General features: G+C 37.4%; 1 pseudogene; it reads left to right on the forward strand.

The window, feature by feature from the left end:
- Positions 1 to 6,077: 6,077 nt before the first annotated feature.
- The window catches only part of LOC115522862, a 30,447-nt pseudogene continuing 12,624 nt past the window's right edge, over positions 6,078 to 23,900 (forward strand).

Raw genomic sequence — 23,900 nt, forward strand, 5'->3', positions numbered from 1 at the left:
ATAAGATCTGCTGTGGGAAGGACAGTGCCTTATACACAGTAAATATTCAACCCAAGTTGGCCAAGTTATTATTGCCTATACTTTCTTCCATGTCCACTGGCTCCATATGGTCCACTAGAAGGTCACATGTCAGACACTCAGGGTTGCAGCACATAGCATTGCAGCACATTCTACCAGGCATGCTCATCTAATTTAGATAGACATTGATATATGTTTCTAATCCCAGAAGACACAAAGAAGCATGTGAGTGAGCCATGACTACTTAAGGAAAGGAAAACCACCTGAAATTCCTACACACTTGGCTAGGTGTGGCAACATCTACCAGTTTGTGTGGAGCAGAGAGAAACTGGATTTAACTACCCCTGGTGTCAGTCTCACAGGTGACTTAATCAAACTGCCTGAATACACAAAGAGTATGAAGATTGAAAGGTAAACCCAGGGGAACCCAGAAGAATAGTTTTTATTTTTACATAGAACATTTAAGGCTTTGGGGAAATTGGATGAGACAGATCTTACTTGTTTTAGAATGTGTTATAGGTAGAATACATTATGGAAATTAATTAGAAGCTTAGGGGAGATGCACTTTTAGATTCTAATTTAGTGGGGCGTGGTGGCACAGCAATGCAAATTCACCTAAATAATACTATATCACGATTGTATTTTCTATGTACAGAGATTTTTATACATAGCTAACTTGATCCCCCCCAAAAATCTGTTGATTACAGAAGCTGTTATTTATCTACCATCATCTTATATATTCTAAATATTGTCACTTCTGAAAGGTTGGTGTGACTTTTCTGACTCCGTAGCACACCACAAATAGCACTAACCCAAAGCTGCCTCATTTAAGAAACTAGGACTTTCTCTCAGAGGATATTCATGTTCTATTAAACTCCTAATGTATGAATCTATCCATTTACGTATAAGAGTGAGGACAATGTGATGTTGTACAAATCCTAGATCTGCACATTATGGGGAGTGAGGACCTATCTTTCCATGGTGTTTATACTCTATAGCCCCAAAGCAAATTTGGCTATGAGCTTCATTATTATAGTTTGGTCTTCTAGAAAGAAGGAAGGGGTAACTGCTGGCTCAGGGAAAAATTATCTAATGTCCCCCATTTCTCCTCTTGTGCTATTATTTCTCATTTTGTACATATTTTTCCCCAGAGAGGACTTCACCCGGAAGCATTATAGCCCCTCTCCTAGACCTCATCCTCATTTAGATGAAATATAAGATGCCCCTGAGTAAACATCACTGATGTGTACCCAGTTCTATGAAGACAGCTGACTAGGGACCATTTGACAAAATTGTTAAGGGTGGCCTCAGCAACATGTTTAGTGTCTTGCCTCTGAACCCATAGACAGATCTCTCTGGCATGTGACATCCCCTCTGGAATGCAACTACAGTTTTGTCTGTTGCCTCATGCGAGAAGATTCCTCATGACCATCTGTTCATTCAGTGCTTCCCAGACCTGGTCCCTACAGATCAATGAACCCATCTTGTATCCCTGATCATATCCAAGTTCCTCGGCCACCTGCACTCAGTCATGATGGGAACTCTTCTTTCACATATTTTGAGAAAAAGTAAAACATTCAACTTGTACATAGTAAAAATAGCAAATCTTCAACTCTAATAAATGCAAATATTTCTCAATCTAACATACCTATATTTGAGAGAAGTAAATTCATCCAAATGGAAGTTTCTTTTATTTTTTTTTTATTTTTTTTTCAACGTTTATTTATTTTTGGGACAGAGAGAGACAGAGCATGAACGGGGGAGGGGCAGAGAGAGAAGGAGACACAGAATCGGAAACAGGCTCCAGGCTCCGAGCCATCAGCCCAGAGCCTGACGCGGGGCTCGAACTCACAGACCGCGAGATCGTGACCTGGCTGAAGTCGGACGCTTAACCGACTGCGCCACCCAGGCGCCCCTAAATGGAAGTTTCTTTTAAAATCATTTAATGCATGGGGCACCTGGGTGGCTCAGTTAGTTGAGCATCTAACTTCAGCTCAGGTCATGATCTTACGGTTCGTAGGTTCAAACCCCATGTTGTGTCTGGGCTAACAGCTCAGAGCCTGGAGCCTGCTTTAGATTCAGCGTCTCCCTCTCTCTCGCCACTCCCACCCCACTCCTGCTCTGTCTCTTTCTATCTCAAAAATAAACAAAGGTTAAAATTTAAAAAAAAAAATAATAATAAATCAGTTAATGCATATGTAAAGCTACTTTTCTCCCCCCACACACTCTAATAAATGCCATCTATATTAATATTATCAATGTCACTTTGAGTTCCAGTTTACTAATCTACTCTTTTACATGAAAACTCACAGAGCCCCATTCTGACAAGGTGGGAAGTACTTCTTCTACAGAATAACCATATTTACATAAAGAAAAAGAAAACATCAGAATGACATTTTCCTTCTACTTGAAACATCACTTTTCATATCCTTGTATGTGTCTGCTTCTAGAGGTCAGTGCAAGATTTCAGATGACTCACACACAAAAGAAGTGTAGCATGCTTCAATTAAGATGTGTTAAAATCAACACATTTTAAAAATCTTATTCCATGTGATAAGATACTAATGAGTAACCTTGAGGGCTTTTTAAGGAAGCTTCCTATTTCTGGTAGTGTTTCTGCTATCACTATTGCATTCACTATGTAAGTATGGAAGTAAATGGAAGGGGAAATTTTCAATAGAGAGAAGCTGTTCTCCCTCTGGCTTCCAGGACAGGTACCCCCAGGACATCAACTTTTGATTCCCCAATAGGGCCATCATGGTCTCTGCCTTTGGGAATGTAATGCTGGCTTATCACACAAGAAGCTCCCCACCCCAACCTTAATTAATAAAAGTAGCACAGGTATAGCACTCTTATTTACAAATCTCTTTCAGCTATATTGTTTGAAATGTGTCCCAAACTCTACAAGGTGGATACTGGGAAAATTAAAAACCTCTTACTTTACAGTCAAGAAAGTGAACTCAGGAAGATAATTTATCAGGTCAGATAGAACATTAGTGGTGGAGATGGAATTCAAAACCAGACATTCAGCTAGAGGAAAGCTCATCTTGCTAAGGTCCTGGCCCTTCTTTAGAGTAGCATATGCCTGAATACAGCCTATCATATTATTCAGTGTACTCATGTATTACCACCTATGTGCACACCTGTGAGATAATAAGTCATCAGGTCTTTATATAGAGAAAAAAACATAGAAATACACACACACACACACACACACACACACACACACACGTGTGCGCACAATTTGGGTAGAAGAAATGATGTCCCCTGAATGGATACAACACACACATGCATCCACACCACACAAAACTCCATCACAGAATGTACTTCCTAGCAAGCAGTTTACTTACAAATTATTAATTGTATTATTATGAAATGTTTTTATTGAATTTTGAACAAGTACAATCCTTTATGTCAAGTTAATGCTAAGGAACCACCATCTATAAGTCTGGATCCCTCTCCACACACCACTTTTCCATTAGCTATATCAACCCGGTTAAAGAGTATATTGAATGGAACTGAATTAAATGCAACCAGAGAGGGGAGAATGTTCCTTATATTTCTCACATTGCTACATAATTTCTACTGTTTCCTTGGGGAAAGAGGAGAGAGAGTGTTTGTTCAACATTTCTAATACAAATAGTACACAATACCTGGTTCAATCTTCCCACTCACCAATAAAATTAAAATGTAGGTTTTTTTCTTTATCCCCCTTTCTCTAATTAAGTTACCTGAAGCTCAAGGATGCCAAATAACTTGCCCAGTTGCCTCACATTCATAGATGCCACAGCCAGAATCCCAATGTGGGCATCAACTTGGGCCAACATGATTTCTCTCTTACGACACCGCATGCCCAGGAGCACCCGTCCAAAGGAGAGTGAGAGTAGGAAGCCAGGCTAAAGGAATTGGGGAAGGCAGGCTTGAATCTTGAAAATATGGAGCTGAGGTGGAAACTAGATTCCTGAATTCTCCATTCCATCATTGAGCTGTCTTTGTCCTTCCCAGCTTTGTCATAAAACTGGAGGAAAGCAGATCCTGGAGAAGGAATAAATGGAAGGGAGGTGGCAAGCATTTAAGAAGGTTCTCTCCCAGACCATTTAATACCAAGAGAAGGCATAGGAGTGGTGCAGAGGGCTAGCTAAGGTAATTCCGATCATGTCCTCCCCTCAATAAAGATACAATCAGTTCTAAGTAGAAAGTTTGCTTTAATGCAAAAACAGCTTCAACACAACCATCCAGACATACTCTTCCTCCAATTCTTTTAGCCAGATTATCACCCCCAAACTTCTCCCTATAGACATTTTGAAACTATCATTGTTCCTTTATATTGCAGCTAATTCTTCTTCACTTCCTAGAGAAGGGTCTCATCCTGCCCTGGAACAGTCCACAATATGCTACTTGAGTAGTTATGAGACAGTGTAAGGTAGAGATCCAATTCTCAGTTTTGGACAAAGGAAACCTTATACAAAAATTAGAGCAAGAAGCTGAGGTGGGAAAAAGGGCAGAGGAGAATGGGAGAAGTCACGGAGTATTAATAGAAAGCACTCCTAATAAAACTCAAGCACAAATGTACAAGGTCAGATTCCAGGAGGAAAAAAAACTCACTAGGAAAAATAAATCATTTGAGGGAAAAAAAATTAAAAAATGGCCTCATTACAGTGACAATTTGGGGCCAAAATAAAAATCAGAAATGGCAAGAACTAGCAGGACTTCATACACTACAAAGCCTAAATTAGCTTTCGGTTTTGGAGAAAGTACACTAACAGATGCCAGGTTCAACAGATACGCCTCTGGCAATAGCAGAAACACTAACAAAAGCAACGTGCAGCTGAGAAACAAACTGCCAGGTCATGAAACAAAGAGGCGCACATCCTCTAGCACCAGCACATTTAAAAAGACCAATGTCTGTGCACTGGGACATTACAGGAACTTTCCACATGAAATGATCCTTTATGAGATACGTGGAGCTGCCACGAACCAAACCTCTGCTCTGGGTCCTAGAACTATAAACAGAATAAAAATCAAATCAAATCTGTAACACTTGAAGCTACCTAAGCAAAATCGAAGCAGGTTAAATTTATTTAACCTGTTCTAGTACGATTTTTCTCCACACATTTCAAGGAATATGGGCATATGTGCATAAGAATTGCATTCTGTTCAGAAAACACAACCTATTTTTTGTTAAAATGATCATGAAAAGGATCTAAAGTGTCTCATTGATTCATTTAGACATTCAAATATTTAATAAGCACCTATTATATACTTGTTGAGCTCTGTGCTACACACTGGGGATACAAAGAGAAATATATCTGATTTTTAAAATGATTCATTTCACTATACTCTATGTTGATTGACTCTGACTCAGAATTTTCATTTGATCTGGAGCTCCAGATTCTGATACATCAGAGAGGAAACATGCAAGTTCAGAGAATAGCACCACAGGAGGACCAGGGGCAGCCTGGAGATCCTGCAGACATTTAGTCCTTTCAAACATTTAAAGAGCTAACTTGTCAAAGAGAGGGTAGGTATGTGTTGTTGGGTCTCCAGAAAATAGAACCACAGAAGTTATAGGAAAAGCTATTTTGATCTAATAAAACTAAGGAGCAGAGAATGGGCTACCTTAGAAAAATATGAGTTTCCTGACTCTGCAAATATTCAAATAGAGACTGAATGACTGATTAGAGTTGGTTAGAGTTCTCCTAAAGGTCTTCAGCTCTTGTATAAAGTTAGACTGAATCTATTAATCTGAGGTGGTGAAGACCGTGGTTTCAGAAGAATCGATCTTATTGGCTTCTTTTATATTGAAAACTCCTAAAGTTAGCATTTTATAACTTTAAAATTAGGCTATGTTATCTATACTTGGAATTGTTTTTAATAGTAAGGTTATGAGAAGGTGAATCCATAGTAAGCAATAAATATGCCCACCTTTGGGATTAGGGTGATAGGTCTCTTTAGTTCCTTAAGCTCCTAGTAGAGTCTTGGTCTCAGATATTTTTTTTTAAGTCCATTTCTCCGACCTGTGCCAAAGATTTTACTCTGATCCAATAGCAAGGGCATCGATGGCAGATCCCCAAGTACGGGCCTGGGCTTCCTTTGATATCAGGTACCATATGGTCACTAGAGGTACGTTGCTTTTTTAAATGGAAATAGTTCACTACCACTGGTTGATCATAAAATATAAGGTTGAGTACCTTATGTCTGACTCTGCATCATTTGTATCAATGCTACCTATTTTAATTGAATATCTTGCCAGCCGTAGTTATTTTGGTCCTGGGTATTACAAGGCAGCTTTATAGAGGCTATCAAATTGCCTTCCAAATCTGTTGAAGTGGCAGTTGTTACAGGATTAACTGGATCAACAGAGTCTAGAGAATCTGAAGTTGAATCAGAATTGGATTCCTCTGCTAGATAAGCTTTATCCTTTTTGAAATCATCCAAAAAAGCTCTGATACTTCATCTTCTCCTTCTGACAAGAGATAGTTCTTTAACACTAGGACCTTTAGATTTTTATTTTCTGACATCTTAGTTTCTTCCTGTAATTGGATAAAAATTACTGTAAAACACATAAAAATGAGTGATAGGGTGGGGATAATATCTATCATATATTAGTGTAGTTTAGAATTATAATATCTGAACACTGTGGTAATAAGTGTAAGAACAGACAAGTCTGAAACAGAAGCACACAGAAAAACCTAGAATGTAATAAAGAAGATATCCCGATGAGTGGTGTTGGGAAAACTGACTAACATTTGGAGAGAACAAGTTAGATTCCTACTTTTTTTTTTACCATTATAAATGTCATCAGGTTGAAAGAATCATATATAAAGAGAGTAAGCCATACTGATAGTAGGAGAAAATATGTGTTTACTTTAAATGCCATCAAGGTGGAAAAATCTTCCTAGGCATGACACCAATAGCAGAAATGAAAATAAAAGACTAATAAATTCGGGGACTCAGTCAGTTAAGTATCTGACTTCGGCTCAGGTCATGATCTTGCATTTTGTGGGTTCAAGCCCACATCTGGAGCCTGTTTCAGATTCTGTGTCTCCCCCTCTCTCTCTGTTCCTCCCCTGCTCGTGCTCTGTCTCTCTCTCTCTCTCCAAAAACTAAATTAAAAACATTAAAAATTTTTTAAAAAGGTATTTGCAACACATATGATGTGAATACATAAATACTTCTTAAAAAGAACATGAAAAAGACAAAAAAGCATATCCTAAAATGGCTTTAGGACATGAAGAAGTAACCTGTAAAGAGAAATAAAAATGGCCAGCGAGCCAGTAATGGCCAGAGCCATTAATAATCAAAGAAATAAAAATGATAAGACCAAGAAAATTCAGCATTTATCTATTAGGCTGGAAGGGAAAAATACCTAATGTCTAAAAGACGAAGAAATAAGACCTTCATACTCTGCTGGTGGGGGTATAAATTATTCAAACATCACTCAAACCATCAATTTAAATGTTTCAAGACATTCCTGGCATGCAGATTACAAAATATATTGAATCAATTAATATGTGTATATCCTTTGACACAGTACTTCTCTTTTAAGAAGTTTATCCTAAGGAAAAAATCTTAGACACACGTAAAAGCATAAAATGAAATAGCATCCATTAAGGATTATAATGTAGTTATACGTTATTTTCATGGAAGATATGTATGTGCTTTCCAACAATCTCCTGTTTTAAAAGATACTGTAATGAATTTGTTTCTAGATAAATTGGTATATTTCTGCTTCTATATATACTAGTATATTTATTCACGAATATTGAGTTTCATCCTTAGGTAAGATTAGTCATTTTATGCCCTAGCCTTATCTATATATAGATGTCTCATTTGCCTCACAAATTCCAGATATTCTTCCTTTTGATGTGTTGCTGAGAACTTCTTTTCTTTTTCTTCTCCTTTCCTCTCCTGTCTATCCTCTATCTATCTTAATCTGGAATTAATGGTATAATTAGTGTGCTAACCAGTGTCCACCCTGAGCCACAACAATCAGATGAAGAGCCAGCAGAATGATACTAGCATCTGGACCAACAAACCAGTTCAACCACATGTGCAGATAGAAGAGGAATACCTCTACCATTACGTCTACCAACACTCAGGACCACTTAAAGGGCACGTTAAGAACACAGATCCATTCCCCATCTAAATAATCAGCAATTAGAGCCATCCAGATGACTTCTGCAGTTCCTTATTTTAACGCACCATCCCTTAAGATTTTACAATAGCAGTCCCTTAATGCTTTACATTCAGATATAATTCTTAGCCAAGAATTATTTTCAGCTGTCACTGGAGGAGGGACTTGGGGGATTGGAGGAAAGTTTAGTGAGAACAGTGACAAAAAGTTTATTCACCTTCCCACAGTATCCATAAAATATCTTAGTACCTAGGATTTGGGTTAATGACTGACCCCCTTCCTTCACTTCTAACCTCTGCTTTAGTTCACTTGAGTCTACTTGTACACTGGTAATGAGAACTTTTATACATTCAGTGCCTCTCCTCTTCTCATTAATCTTCTCTTTTATCACCTCTGTCAAATCCCCAATTCCCTTAATCGTCCTGTGTATTCTTTGATGACGGAGCCCTGTTTCTTAGTGCTGCCTTACTAGCTGGCCCAAGAATGCTCCCTCTATATCCTATCATTATGAAGAAACTTCAGTAAAGCCAAGTTTAAGGGTAAGGAGACACCTAAGATACCCAATAACCTGAACTATCCTATTATTGATAATGAGTTTCACAATGGGAAAACAAAGTGTGAGGACAAAATGGAATGTCTTTGAGATGTCCTCTTTCAAAGAGGGTCAAGATAAAAGAAACAAGTGAGGTACAAATATATCTGAATCTTAAAGCTCAGCACCTAGGGTTTATCTTTCTGTGAAAGATAAATTTCACCCAGTTGAAATTCTCCTTCTCTGAGTTTTTCTTTCTCTGAAATCTTTATTCTAGTCTTCAAAGACAGAATTCTTGTCAAATCTGTCAGGTAAGTCCAGTCCCTATACAGAGCCTTGGAAGGCAACATGCACTCAACAATGTTTCATGAATGAATTAATGTGAAGGAATAAGCTAAGCTTCCTCTTTTCTTTTGGGTCTTCATAAGAAGATCAAGATCCAATTTTATAAAGATAATTATAAAATTTGTACAATTAGTAAGGAGCACAGTTGAATCCAGACTCCATCTTCCTTTCCATGAAGGTGAAAGGATATACATCAGAGCACAACCCATGTGTCTAAGTACATTGGACCCTGAAGATAGTCTCAAAGATAACAAAAAGTACAGGCTATGTTGAGGAGGAGATAAGACGCAAGCAATTTACAAACGCATGACACAAACAAAATAAAAGAAGAATACACAGAAATAGGTGTGTTCAGTTTTAAAAGGAGGTTGTTAGAATGATTAAGGAAGTTGATAACTAACAGGCGACGGAGACAATCCACACTGTGCACTACTCTGGGCCCTGCTTCTTGGCTGTTTTCCACTGTAATTAGTTATCTGGCAGCCTTGCAAGATCTTAATAAAAATAACTCATAAGGTTTAGTCACATCAGAAAGGCCATCAAAATGAGTGATCACAAATGTTTGGAAAGGGTCACAAGCCAAGTCAGCATTTGGGACATGCTTTTTAAAAATTACCTTATCTCTTTCATCTCCAAAGAAAACATCAGAAGGATGTTGTCACAAGTCCGACAATCTCACTCCATCCCCCTTATCTGCTAACATCACATTGTAAAGTTTGTGCCGCTGTCAGGGGTCCAATAAAATCCCACAGTATTTCTTGTTTTCCTTTCTCAGAGGTATAACTTTCTTCTAATCTGCTTATACACATTTCCATGCTTTGTAACAGAGTTCATACTAGACGTATTTTTACCTGCAATTACTTTAGTTTTCATGACCAGAAAGACTTTAAAAGGAAATAATTACACTATGTATACAAATAATTGCACTCAAGGGATCATGTAAAGCATCTCACAGTTCACACAATCCATTTACACTTAATTGTCATTTTAAACTTAAAACCACCCTATGACTTGTTTGGACAGATTATGGTGGTGTTTTGTTTTGGTTTTTTTTTCCATTTTGAGGAGGAGAAAATTGAAGTTTAGAAAGGTTAAGGGAAATTCTCAAAGTGAACAGCACATAGTGGTAAAACAATTCTTGAAAACCATGTGGCTGCCTCTAAAACCATGATAACCCTGTACCTATATAAGGGATCCACAGCTGGGAAAAAAGGGAGAGAGGCAACAGTCTTTCCTAACACCCATGGAATGGAGGGAAAATGATTTACTAAACTCAACATATCATCATACCAAGAATTCCATTAATTACGCCTCCCTTGTAATTCTACTTTTTCTCGCTAGAAAATGGCACTTCTCAGGTAAAACTGGCTACATAATTTTCAGGAACCAATGCCCTGTTCTCAGTGTCTTCTGATACAAAATTAAAGAGGAGATAAAACATGTTCTTCTGGGGCACCTGGGTGGCTCAGTCCATTAAGCATCTTGATTTCAGCTTGGGTCATGATCTCATAGTCACAGGATCAAGCCCCACATTGGGTTCCTCGCTGAGTGTGGAGCCTGCTTGGGATTCTCTTTCCTTCTCTCTGCCCCTCCTATGCTCGTGCACATTCTCTCTTTCTCTCTTTCCCTCTCTCTCAAAAACAATGAATCAACTTTAAAAAAATAATGTTCTCCTAAGATTTTATTATTAACACTTCAGGTATCCTTGTTAATTTTGGATACTTCTGTTTAACTCATACCCCCCACTTCCAGGGCTCCCTTATACTATCACCATCCAGGGCAATCCACCTGACCTACCCTCTCTGGGAACAACCCTACACACTTGGTTTCTACCATCTTACCCATGACATTAGAAAGAGGCAAAGAAATGAGTTCACAGTAAGACATTAATGATAGTAATTTGATAAAGGGATTTCTCCTCTGATGGCAAAGGCATTTGTCTTGTGAATCTCTAATGGGGCCATTTCAGACATCAGTGATAAGTTGCAAGAAGAAAAAGGGGATTTCTTTGGGAACAGTTTTGCTAGCCACTGCTAGCCCTAAACCTCACCATAAATATTAATCTGGATATTTTCAAGTCTAAAACCCTGGGTTTACATAAATAATCCATCTATACTGCTTTTAAAATAAAGAATTACATTTCTAGGATGTTTAGACTATTATACTGAAATACTGTCTTGCTGAAAATAATAAAGAGTTATTCACAAATAATCACTTTTACTTTCACCACGTTAGAAGAGGAAACTGTCAAAGATGGAGTAAAGGGATTGGATTCTGGGGAAGTTCCCTGGAGATCTTCCAAGGGAAATAAAATGGCTCCCTTCTCTGAGCCATTTTAAGCCTTGATTACATTAACTTTTAGAAAATGCACAGAGGAAACACTATTTCAGAGAAGACCCTGAAATTAGCATATTTCTTGGAACTCTGGTACCTCACAGATGACAGCATATGTCACTGTTAACCTTGTGTTATGTTTCCTAACCAGTGTCCAGCACAGCCTCTGAGGCCATCTGCTTTCTGTGGTTGTCAGCTCTGAAAATAACCTAGGACGCTGAATCCCTGGAACACATTTTTCCTACTGTTTTGATTAGAAAAGCATTTCCAGCCTAATCTATCTTTCTGTTTAACTCAGGCATGTATTTGACAAACTTCCTGGTTTTAATTTTCTAGTAAACATGGTAGATCTTAAATTCCCAGGTGATATTTGACATTGGGGAAGTTTCAGCGCACATGCAGCAGAACCACTATAAAGTAACATTTGCTTTGCTCCTTGCTCCTGGAGAAAAAAACATGTACTGAATAAAACCACAAGGACAGGATACCAGGAAGCCCTTGTGCTGGTGTTTTCCTTGAATTAATGCTTTCAGCATCCTCCTTACTCATTTAGATACTTCTGCTTATATAATTTTCCTATATCCCATCTATTATGTTTCCTTGCCTCTTTAGATAGCTCTTTGTGGCTCTGCTAATTATCTATGTCTGATGGTTGAGGCACATCATCTAAAATGTGCTCAAATGGTGGAAAAATAGAACATCTAAAAACACAGAACTATTCCACACAGATTTATGATTCAAATAGGGTCATCTTTGTCCAATTAAGCAAGGCTACTTGAAGAAAGATGGCTGAAACATTGTTTTCTTAAAGAGACTTTTTTTTTAATGTCCCAAAGCTAAAAGAAAAAGAACATAGGGGGAGATACAGGAAGAACATTACTTACTAAGTCACTGCATTTAGAAGTCTTGGAGACACATATTGAATTGCTTTGTTTCTGAACTGGATGGTGCTCTGCCGAAATCCTCCTGTGACTTCTTTCATTGCCTTCATTCAATTTTATATTGTTTTGAAGGTCCAGGCAGAGAGGATATGTAATTGGACATTTGGTGAATTCAGAGGAGTAAAATTGTGTCCAAAGTTATTAGCTTATCTTCGTGTGAAGAGCAAGGAGAACATTTTATTTCATCTAACTTTTTATAGCAATCAATTAATCCTTTGCTTTAAGGATGACAACAGAATGCCTTTACTCATTCTCATGGAAACATTGACATCTAGTGGGTCACTGCATTAATGCAGGGCAGCTGAAAGGCTGGAAAAAAATGCCCAAATTTGGGGGCTATTCAATATGGAATGTTCTCTTTGATTATTTAATTTGGCCCATTGATCTTTCTAGCTAACCTCTGCCTGTAATTGTGGATAAGAAATAATAATTTCTTATTCAGAAAAGGCAGTTGTAGAAAACAAACGTAGCATACCTTACCAATAGCTTTCACATGCCCTATAGATAGATTCTTTATTATTTTACTTGAAGATTTGTTATTTATAGGAACCCAAATCATGTAGTAATGATAGAAACTAACTCTTAGTGTTTGGAGACCTATACAGTGTGGCACAGTGGTTCTTAAACATTTTCATTTCAGAGATGACTTTGATGAACAGTATGAGCACTCTGCCAAGAAATTTTATATATAAGCAGCTGCATTAGATTCTGTATACAATTTCAAGGGAGTTCACAGAGCCAGTAAAACTTGAGAAGATAAAGAACTTCTGCCTACTGATAATGACAGGAAACTTACAACACTTACTATGTGCCAGACACTGTTCCAAACATTGTTCATGTATCAACTCATTTAATTATCCCAACTCTTCTATGTAGACATATTATTAACCCATTTCACTGAATGAAGCTGAAACGCAGAGAGATGAAAATATTTTCCCAAAGTCACAAAGGCACTAGCAGGTGGAATTAAGATCAAAACCCAGGTAGGCTGACCGGAAAGCCCATGCTCTGCTAGAATTGCCTGGTGCCTCTCACAGAAGAAATACTGCAGAGATGGCTAGACTGGCAGATAGAGCCCTTACACATTGCTCTCAGCATGGCCAATTTCCCTAAGCAATCTCTTTAGACTAGTTGCTGTCTATGCCTCAGTTGTCCAGAATTGTATCACAACAGATCAATGGGCACTACCTATTCGGGAAAGAAGGAGACAGGTGTAAAGTTAAGGCAACATGCTTTGGAGCCTTTAAATGGGAGCTTTAATGCATGTCTGAATGACCAGGACCTTCAAGTCCCATAGTATGGGGCTGATAGCCATTGGGAGTACAAAAGACTAGTAAAAAAAAAAAAAACAAAAAACATTGAACTTGAGAAAATGTCAGTTCTATGGAGCAAGAGATGTGACAGATCTTCTCTGTTCTATAGGACCTTTAGTCTTTAACCTCGTACTTCATGAAGCAAAGCAAACTGCTTGGATTAACTCTCCTATGGTTACGCTAGGAGAGAAAAGCTATAACATCTGTTCCCTGGCATGCGATTCTCCTGGAGAACAATGGTATAAGGTTAGGAAACAGGATGCATAAACTGGGTTACTACCTCACAAAGATGTCCCTGAGTCCAGCACTGGACTCTCTATCCTACATCCCTCCCAGAGGCTGCTGGGGAATGAGGGAGAAGAGGTTGTTGAACAGCAGTAATCCTTCCTCAGAGGAGCCTTTCCCCAAAACCCAAAGCCACAGATATGAGACAACAATGTCTTTTGGAATCTTTTTCTAGCTGGAAAAAAAGACAGTGGGAGAAAAGGTCTGCTGATTTCCAATGCATCCTCTATAAATACGAGTCTTCTAGTTCTTTGACCTTGCCATGCATCTTTCCCTCTAAATGGATACAGTGAAGACTTTAAAAGCATTATCTCCTCTTCTAGGGATTTTTCCTGTCTTCACTCTCAGCCCAAACACTTAAGCAAGCTAGAAATAGTGATTGCCGTCAACCAAATGCGGCTGAGTTTGTTTTAACATACGACTTCTGATGCAGGTAAAGAGGAACAGACGTGAACATCTATGGATGCTAAAATGATTTCTCCGGAGTATCCTGGTGACTCTAAAAGGGGCACACATGTTTTCCAATTAAGAAAATGCCTGCCGAGCAATGGGTAATGCCATATGTCTGAGCCTCTTAAATGGAAATGAGCAGCCAAAAGGTTTTACTAAAAAAGAAAACAATTATTTGTGCTTGTGGCCTGGTAGTCTGCACTTCCAAAATATCATCATTGCATTCCCATTATCTCTACAATTATCTTACTTATACTTGGACTATCTGACGTTGACCCTGTAATTCTAGAATTAATCTAGGAAAATTTACCTTTCTCTACCCGGTCTTCAAAAACACCATTTTCTCATGTAAGAAGAGAACCCAATGGATTCCCCAAATAGTTTTAAGTGATTTGTGATATTCAGTGATGAAGGTCTGCGCTTCATACTTCGCCACTTTGTAATGAATTTCACCTCAAAAACCCTTAAGGGATAAAATCAAAACCCTTCACAAAATCAGAATAAATTCCATATGCTGCCTCACCTTTTCCTTATTCACTTCTGAGCAATGTCAAAGACTTGCTTAATAAATGTTAAATGAATAATAAAGGTGAGAGAGAGGTATAATTTCTTTCGAAAGAGGTACATTTTCTTAAGCTCATCAAACTAGAATTTTCTAACTACTGGGGAAGTATGTAGCCCTCTGAAGAGGGAATACTGTGGGGCGCCTGGGTGGCTCAGTTGGTTCGGCTCAGGTCATGATCTCGCAATTTGTGAGTTCCAGCCCCGCGTCGGGCTCTGTGCTGACAGCTCAGAGCCCGGAGCCTGCCTCGGATTCTGTGTCTCCCTCTCTCTCTGCCCCTCCCCTGCTCATGCACTGTCTCATGCTCTGTCTCTCTCTCTCTGTCAGATATAAATAAACATTAAAAGAGAGAGAGAGAGAGAGAGAGAGAGAGAGAGAATGCTGCTTTCATTTTTATTTTTTTTTATTTTCTTTAATGTTTATTCATTTTTGAGAGACAGAGAGACAGAGCATGAGTGGGTAAGGGGCAGAGAGAAGAAGGAGACACAGAATCCGAAGCAGGCTCCAGCCTCGGAGCTGTCAACACTGAGCCTGACACTGGGCTCGAACTCACAAACCATGAGATCTTGACCTGAGCCAAAGTCGGAGGCTCAACCAACTGAGCCACCCAGGTGGCTTTTATTTTTCTACTCAGAGTACAGAATTGTATTCTCCCAATATAGGTATCTATACAGAACCAGATTAAAAGGTTTCTTTGACTTAATACTTTGTAAAAATGGTAAAATTCATTGCCAAGAGCTAAATCTTGCAATATGAGAACTAGGCATAGTTTATAACACATAAAACTTGACAACTAAAGAATATTAGGCTGGTTCTGAGCTTGTAGAACTCTTTGCTAAGGACCAGTGAAGGTTGTTTTTGTTTTGTTTTGTTTTGTTTTGTTTTGTTTTGTTTTGTTTTGTTTTGTTTTGTTTTTACCAGTGAGATTGAAGGACTGAGGTCTGCTCCTGTCTTATTCCAACTTTGTGGGCGCCGCATGTCTGCTGCTCTGCCAGGCCTTGTGCCAAGTGCTTTAAAATTCAGACGTGACTCTTGCTCAGGTACTTGCTAAAATAATCAAAATCATCTATAATGCTATAGTATACATATACAATTTTATAATAAATGTAATATGAATAATATCTGTCATTCAGGGTTTACTGTGCTAAATGTCCTAGCAAACATGGCATCATTTTTATTTCATTTCATTTTCCCCTATTGAAACATAAAATCCATGGAGGCAGGAATGTTTCTTTCTTATTTACCACGGTATCCCCAGTGACTAGAACAGTGCCTGATATGTAATTTGTTGAATGAATGGGTGAATGTTGGAAGTATTGTAATAAATATTTGACCTAAGAAAAAACAAAGGCTTGGTGATCTTGCCTTGCCCCAAAGTTATGAAAGAACAGGTCCTTCATTGAAGGTTAAACAGTTAAGATTTGGGGCTGAAGTAAAGCCCAGTTTTATCTGACTTCAAAAGTCAAAGGATATATTTCAGAATAATTTTTTACAGTTAATATAAAAATTTATAAAGATATTTTACATTGTCTTTCATACTATGTCATTGAAACTCAGTATTTTATACTTACAGCACAACTCAATTTGGGCTTGCCACATTTCAAGTACTCAGTAGCCACATGTGGCTGGTGGCTTCAGTATTGCCCTATGTATCTCACAAGATTGCTGTTATTCAGATAATTTATGTGAATATATGTTAGGGGCACTGAATGTTGCCATTTTTAGTGAACTCATTTTATTTTATTTTTTTAAATTTTTTTTAATGTTTATTTATGAGAGACACAGAGACAGAATGCGAGTGGGTTAGGGGCAGAGAGAGAGGGAGACACAGAATCTGAAGCAGGCTCCAAGCTCTGAGCTGTCAGCACAGAGCCCAACGCGGGACTCGAACTCACGAGCTGTGAAACCATGACCCGAGCTGAAGTAGGATGCTCAACCTACTGAGCCACCCAGGCACCCCAAGCGAACTCATATTTTAATATCACTTGGGTCTATCTTTAGTTATGCCAACTATCATGGACCCTAGTTTACTTTTATCCCTGAGGATGAGCCACGAACTAAACACATTGTCATGTGTAGCTGTATTTGATACCACAGTTGTAGTCTTGTGGAAAAAGCACAGAATGTGTAGTCAGGATGCAGACGACTGTGTTTTTGACTACATCCTAGCTATATGACTTTGGCCAAACCCAGTTTCACTTTTCAGCCTCATTCCCTTTTTTCTTTATTTTTTTTTTAATGGTTTATAATTTGGTGATCCATCACTTACACATAACAGCCAGTGCTCATCCCATCAAGTGCCCTCCTTAGTACCCATCACCCACTTAGCCCATCCCCCCACCCACCTCTCTGCCAGAAACCCTTAGTTTGTTCTCTGATGAATGGATAAAGAAGATGTGACACACACACACACACACACACACACACACACTGGAATATTACTTGATCAAAAAGAATGAAATCTTACCATTTGCAACAATGTGGATGGAACAAGAATGTATTATGCAGAGTGAAATAAGTCAGAGAAAGACAAATACCATATGATTTCGCTTATATGTGGAATTTAAGAAACACAACAGATGAGGGGTGCTTTGGTGGCTCAGTTTGTTAAGCATCCAACTCTTTTTTTTAATGTTTATTTATTTTTGAGAGAGAGAGAGACAGAGCATGAGCAGGGGAGGGGCAGAGAGAGAGGGAGACACAGAATCTAAAGCAGGCTCCAGGCTCCAAGCTGTCAGCACAGAGCCCGACGCGGGGCTTGAACTCACAAGCTGTGAGATCATGACTTGAGCCAAAGTCAGACGCTCAACCAACTGAGCCACCCAGGCACGCCGAAGCATCCAACTCTTGATTTCAGTTCATGTCATGATCTCATGGTTCCTGAGATCATCCCCACATTGGGCTCTGCACTTACAGTGTGGAGCCTGCTTGGGATTCTCTGTCTCCCTCTCTCTCTGCCCCTTGCATGTGCTCTCTCTCTAAATAAATAAATAATTTTTTAAAACAATAAATAAAACAGATGAACATAGGGGAAGGGAAGGAAAAGTGAGATAAAAACAGAGAGGGAAGCAAACAGTAAGAGGCTCTTAAATGCGGAGTGGTCAAGTCTACCACTATGAAAAACATTGCTTTTCTCCAAATGCAATGTGTGAATTGTCAGCCTTGCCCCTCTTATCTGAGTGGGATGCTTGATTTCTCAGTGTTCTGTATAGGGGACTCCATTTTTTCCTGTGCTATCAAGATAGGAAGCACTAATGCCCTTTGTTGAGACACTCTTCCTACTTGGTACTCAGCAGAAACATAGTTGCTTATATGTATAAGGTGACACTTCCTATATATCACCATTACAAACCACTTCACATCAACAGTTCAGGGCACTACAGAACTTTTCATGGGTTATATCCCTCTGTGTTCGCAGGCATTTACCTTCTTTACACTGGGTCTCTTCAACTCTCCTGCTCCTCTTCAAACTAACTTCCTATCCTCACTTTTTAAAGATACAAGTTACCTTCAGAAACTGAATTATACTCAAACTAAAAGTTTTATGTCTAAGATGACTCAAGCAAAAACTAGGAAGCATAAGAAAAAAAAAAAAAAAGGTTTCCTGGACTACGGTTGCTTGTGGGTTCTCTGTTTGCCTCCGTCCTTGAGTGCACTATGCATGGAACGCTCTGGCGTCCATTCAGAGAGTCCTGGCCACATCATTCACTAGTCACATGGTTTGGGGCAAGTGCTTTAACCTTGCAGCTTTAATTCTTTTAATGTGTAAACCTCAAAATAATTTTAAAACCACCTACAAGGCTGTTATTTGATGACTGGAAATTTTGAATTTGTTTTCTTCAGCATATTATCAAATTTGAAAGTACAGAAGAATGTTTAATGAAAAGTAAATCTCCCAGTCATCCCTGTCTTCCAATCCCGAAAATAAGAACTGTTTATGTGTCCTTCCAGAGAAAACCTTCTCATATTCAAGCAAATGCAATTTTTATTCATTTTTAACACCAAAAATAGTTTACTCTATATGGTTATTTGTCTTGTTTTTGTTTTTACCTATTACTTTTTCTTTTTCATATAGAAGAGCTCACCAGAAGCTTACTCATGTTTTTGAAAAGCTGTGTGGGATTATTTCTATACTTTAAAACATTATCTTTAAATTAATATGGAGGAAAAAATGCATGGAAACATTCAACACATTTTGAAAATAGAATAATAGTGAAGAGAGAATTGGCGTAGCCTGCTACCTGTCTAAACACATTTTAAGCAATAAGTGAAACAGTACAATAGTGAAAAGCAGAACACAAACAGAAAGAACATCTTTTAATGACCTGCTATACATAAAAATTTGCTAATAAAAGCTGTGTAATAAGTTGTATATTTAGAAAAAGTTAAATTAGATAATTATCATACCTCATACACATTTTAAATGGATTGAAGAACTAAATATAAAAATATTAAATAATAAAAGAAATAAAAGAAAATGTAGATAAACATCTATTTGATCTTGGAGTTAGTAAGACCTTTTTAAACAAAGGAGGAAACTACAGAAAAATCAACAATAGCAAAGAAACGATAGCAAAGAAACTATAAGAAGAAACCATAAAGAAATTTAATAGCTTTCTATGGTTTCTGTTTCTATGATAGGTTTGGATGATGTGACTAGTAAAAAAATGTTATTACATCAGAAAAATTAATAGGCAAATTATAAACAGAAATATTTTGGAACATACATGACAGATATATCGCTAACAATCTTTATATTAAAAGAGGTCTCATTAATCTTAAGAAAAATAAAACTGCCAATTATAACTGTAAGCAAAGTATGTAAAGTGACAATTCAATAAAGAACAGCTTACACAAATGGCCAGTGATTAACAGTTACCTAAATTCCCAGTCTTGCCAAATGGTAAATAATGCTAAAAGAACAAAGAAATAACTCTTTTTTTTTCCAACTGTGAAGCTGGGAAAGATAATTAAATGCACAATTTTCAGTACTGGAAAATTCTCAGTGAAATATATGCTTTAATACACTCACTTCTATCCTGAAAAGTAATTTGATACCATGATTCAAGAGCCTTAAAATTATGAATTTGTTGTCTTATACTTCTTTTTGTAAGAAATTATTCTAATAGAATGATTAGATGTGTACAGAAAGATTCATATACAAGAATGTTCTTAGAACATGGTAAAAAGTTTCAAACGACTTATATGTTCATCAATAGTGTACTAGCATATACATTTGCTACACTATACACCTGTTAAAATCACATTTTACACAAAATGTAATGGAAAGGGAAATTTCTCAAAATATATAGTTAAATGAAAAAAGTCAGTTTATAAAAGATAATATATAATATAAATCCAGTTTAAACATCTATATACATATGTAAAAACATGTATGTGTGTGTGTGTATATATATATATATATATACACATATATATTTATAGGATATAAAAATATAAGGTTTTACACAGACTAACACTTCTCTGGGTGAAATGATAAATAATCGTTTCTTTAAAGTTTTGCACAGAAAAGCATTATCTTTATAATCAGAAAAAGTCAATAAATCTTATTTTTAAAATTAGAATCAGAGAAAACTTACATATTTACACTTACGTACCTCACACTTACATATTTAACTATTATTATTTGTGTCACATTATTTGTACCCGATCATAGTGATACTTGGATATGAATTTTCTTTAAAAACCTGTGTCTGTTTTTGAAACATTATTTGAGATCATCTTTAGGAAATCTCTTGGCTCAAGAATAAAATCCAAAACTATCCCCTGGGAGGGCTTGACTATTATTAAAATATTATTAAGACTTCAGCTTTGTGTTGAGGCAGTTGTTTAGATAAAAAAGTAACTGTACACAAACATTGCTGAAACCTAAATAAGAAGTTAAAATACCAGTAAGAGTGACAATGTAGTTAAAAAGACTTGAGATTGTTCATGTTGTTATCCGCAGGCATCAGCCATGTGGTTTGCCAGTATGAGTCCGCCTTAGCCATAGATAGCTATGACATCATAGGTTCAAGCTCCACCCTTGGCATAAATACAGGAATCAGGCTGGCAATCTAGGTCAGAAATTCATTTCAGAACAAATCGCAATTTTCTATGTGCAATGTGCCAAGTAATTTTTCAGTTTCTTTTCGTGGTTTTCTGAGAAAAGTCCCAAAGCCATGATTTAGTTACATTACTTGAATTGGCAACAAAGCTAGTCATGCACGAGAAAAATCACTACTAATGTGTTTAAACACCCTTAAATCTGTTTCTGTTTCACTTCTCCCATGTGATTAGGGCAAACAGCTCCACTCTAGTTTCCCAGTGCTTCTAAGAAGGGTTCAGTTCCCAAAAGCAAATAAAGATGAGGTCTTCCTCTCTCAAGAGTCTTCCTCTTCAGGTCTCCCGATGCCCACTTACCCCAAAATGTGTCAGCCTCAAGAAGAGTAATATTTGCAAGTCCATTTTACATAAAATATTTCTTAATTGACATGTCTGTTTTTAATTTTAAGTTTTTTTTTAAATCTATCTATCTATCTATCTATCTAGAGAGAGAGAGAGAGAGAGAGAAGGAATGAGCAGGGGAGTGGAAGAGAGAGAATCCCAAGCAGGCTGACAGCACAGAGCCTGACGCAAAGCTCAAACTCATGAACCATAAAATCATGACATGAGCCCTAATCAAGAGTCGGATGCTTAATTGATTGAGCCACCCAGGCATCCCACTTAGCTGATGTTTCTTGATTGACTGGTAGTTGATAAATTATCAGTATCTATCAATCCAAAATATACTGTGGTAGATTGCTGCTTAAAAAATAAATGGGAAGGAGTGGATTTTGGCAGACCAATGCTGCCACTGAGAACAAAAAGGAAAACCAAGATAAAACATGTTAATCAGAGAATTGGAAGGGCCATACTTCAGAGAGAAGGAATGTAGCAAAAGTGAACAGATTTCTGCAATCACTTTTATCCAAAGTTCATTGTAACTTTTGTGAATGGGCATAAGGATGAGAATTTAAATTTAGATCCCAGAAAGGGATGCTAATGGAGGACAGAAAAAGAAAAAAAAACTAAGCTTTTGATAGATATACGAGGAGCCTCAGGCTTACTGCTGGTTTTATCTCATAACAGTTACCAATTTCTAGAACAGTAGCAATCAGGATACTAAAACCGAAACAGAAAGTTTAAAAGACTGTGAAAAGCTTTAGTAGTCTTGTAAGTAGATACCATTAAGAAAAGGTAACCCACAAAGTGAGAGAAAATATTTGCAATGTATCCAACAAAGATTTATAACTAGAATATACAAAGAACTTCTACAAATCAAGAAGAATACATGATATAATCCAATTGAAAACAAATGAATAAAAGATATGAACAAGTGCTTCACAAAGTAACATGCCATTTGGCCAAAAATACTAAAGAAAGGTGCTCCGCTTCATTAATCATCAAGAATGTCGGAATTTAAATCACAAACCAACTACCACTACACATACCAAAACAGCTAAAATTTAACAATGTAACGATTTCAAGTACTGAGGACAACGTAGAGCAACTGGAACTCTCCTACACTGCCCTTAGAACGATAAACTGGAAAAATGCCTGGCCATATCTACTAAAGCTAAGAATATGCATATTTTGATGCAGCTATTTTACTCCTTAGTAAAAACTGGCGCACCTGGGTGACTCAGTCAGTTAGGTGTCTGACTCTTGATTTCGGCTCAGGTCATGATCTCACTATCGTGGGATTGAGCCCTGCGTTGAGATTGAGCCCTGTGCTGACAGTGCAGACCCTACTTGGGATTCTCTCTCTCTCTGATTCTCCCCCCCCCACAACACACACACCTCAAAATAAATAAACTTTTGAAAATGGGTGATAGGCATCGAGAAGGGCACTTGTAGGGATGAGCACCGAGTGTTGTATCTAAGTGACGAATCACAGGAATCTACCCTCAAAACCAAGAGCACACTATATACACTGTATGTTAGCTAACTTGACAATAAATTACATTTAAAAAAAATTTAATTAAACCGTATAGAAATATATCAATATATACCCCCACAAGACATGTACAAGTGTTTATAATGACACTGTTCATAATATCTCCAAATTGGAAGCTACCCAACTATCTAACAATAGTAGACTAAATAGTATTTATGTAACAAATAAATACTATTCAGCATTGAGAATGAACAAACTATAATTATATATAACAACGTGGGTAAATCTGATGAAGAGGAAAAGAAGCTAGACCCGAAAGAGTGCATATGTTACGATTTTATTGATAAAAGTTTCAAAAGCAGACAAAATTAGCCTAAGGTGTTAAAAGTCAGGAAACTGGTTATTCTTAGAGGCCTGGCACTAAATTGTAAGGGGACAGAAGAGGATTTTTGGGATCTGGGTGGTATTCTGCTGGTATTACTTTGTGAAATTTATTCTGCTACATTTTATTTCTATGCATTTTGAAGATGTATTAAAAGTTTGCACAGGAAGGTTTATGTATTGAGAGAGAGAAGCTGCCATTAGCGAGCCCAAGATAACTGTCAGACTAAGTTCAGTATCAAAATCTCAGTGTGCAGTCAATTTATCTGTTGGACAGATACAATTGATTTCTACATTTGTGTCTCTCAAACTACTGAACAAACATTAATTAAATACCTAATTGCTATGCTAGTGGAAAAAACTTAGGTAGAAGATATGATCTCCAATTTCGTGGTATTTACAAAGTATTTACAATCTGTTTGGGGAAATGAGATTAGAGACAAAATTAGCAAATAGAACTTGGAGTCGAAGTCTGAACTCCTCCCTTGACTCTTAGGGGTTTCGAGCTGATTGAGGTTGGAAAATTGCTCCAGACACCAAGATCTCCTTTGAGAATATTTTCTGCTCACAAAATATGCTATTTATTCTCAAGGGGTTTTTTTTGCACCTATGCTCATGAGGAATATTGAGTATTGTAGTTTTCTTTTTTTGTCATGTCTTTGG

The sequence above is a fragment of the Lynx canadensis genome, chromosome C2 (genome assembly GCF_007474595.2).
Source record: "Lynx canadensis isolate LIC74 chromosome C2, mLynCan4.pri.v2, whole genome shotgun sequence".
In the NCBI taxonomy this organism is placed as follows: domain Eukaryota; kingdom Metazoa; phylum Chordata; class Mammalia; order Carnivora; family Felidae; genus Lynx; species Lynx canadensis.